Raw genomic sequence first — 1,471 nt, forward strand, 5'->3', positions numbered from 1 at the left:
TTCCTGTCCACCAGGATGGTGGCTGTGAGCGGACACCCCCCTTTTCTTGGGAAGTTGTGTTGTTTAGTGAATTTTCTCAGCCACTGGATTATTGCCTTTTGTCTCAGAGCTCTCTTATTTCTGCTCTTGACTTGACGTGCCCAAATTTCAATTCTTTGAAGCTTTCTGTATTGAGCTTCTTAGAGTAATTGTTTTAGAAAAAGCAAAAAGGATTTAAAAAAAAAAAAAAAAAAAAAAAAAAAAAAAACGGCCCTCCTCAGAGATCTAATGGGTTATTGAAATGCTAATAGACAAAGCAACCAGGGCCATTAAGGAAAGGTGCCCTGGGCAGAGAGATCAGCCTTGCTTCGGGATTTGCATATGCGCCTCAAGGCCTGATCTCCGCCCTTCCCCTTTCTGTGTTCACCAGAACTCCAAAAATCCTCTGCTTTTACTTTGGAGCTTCTCGTGTTGTTTTCCTTCTATGCCCGTCTCCTCTCTGCTGGGCTGGCTGCTCTCAGAGTCTCTGGTGTCTGGCCTCAGTCTATCTATGGTTGGAGTTTGAATCAGTAGAATGAGTTTCCGTTGAGAGCAGCCACTGCAATTCTCCCTTCTCCTTCCTGGAGCTGACAGCCCCTCCTCCCCCGGGACTGAGCCTGGCAGGGAGGGGCGCGGGTCCCCTGGCCGCAAAAACTTACAGATTTCGCTGATCTCAGCAGTTCCACGTTTTCATGAGTGTTGTATGAAGTATGCCCAAAGACAGATTGCTCTGTGGTGTCCAGTCCACGCAGTTCCTGGCTTTTTACCTACTTTCCTGGAGGAGTAACTAAAACATACAGCTCACCAGTCTGCCATCTTCCCGGTTAACCTCAAATGGTTTCTTTTTATCGCAGCTTGTTTTTATTTCATGAATACAATGTCATCCCCTTTCTTTGGGAATCTTAATTTTAGTTTACTGGGAAATTTTTTAATTCTACGTGGTTTTCTATGTTCCCTCTGAATTCCCTTTTCATGGTGGGTTTATTGATTTATTTCAGCTATGAGGCTTCCCTTATGGTGATCCTGGGTTATACACTCAAAATCTACCATAAGTCACTAAATATCTAATATCTAATATCTAATATCTACCATAAGTCACTAAATATCTAATTGATAATTGAAGAGCATACTGTAGGCAAGAACCAGATGTTTCCTTGAAACCCCAACTTTTAGTATCAACAATTTTTTTTCCCTTAGCTGTACATTTCCTTGGATCTCCAATCTCCTGCCTGGGTGGGGGTTGGGGAGGATAAACCTGGTTGCCCCTTCCCAGGCTGAATCAGGGAAGAGTCTGGAGGGTTTCCTCATCCAGCATGGTAGATTTTTCCTTCTGTGCCTCTGCTGTCACCCCAGTCCCAGGCAAATAAGCTTCCAAATTTTACGTGGCTGCACAGAATGGGAAGTGGTTATGGGAGTCTAATTGCATCTTAGATTTTTCACCCAATTCTACTAT

The sequence above is a fragment of the Choloepus didactylus genome, chromosome 10 (genome assembly GCF_015220235.1).
Source record: "Choloepus didactylus isolate mChoDid1 chromosome 10, mChoDid1.pri, whole genome shotgun sequence".
Classification (NCBI taxonomy): domain Eukaryota; kingdom Metazoa; phylum Chordata; class Mammalia; order Pilosa; family Megalonychidae; genus Choloepus; species Choloepus didactylus.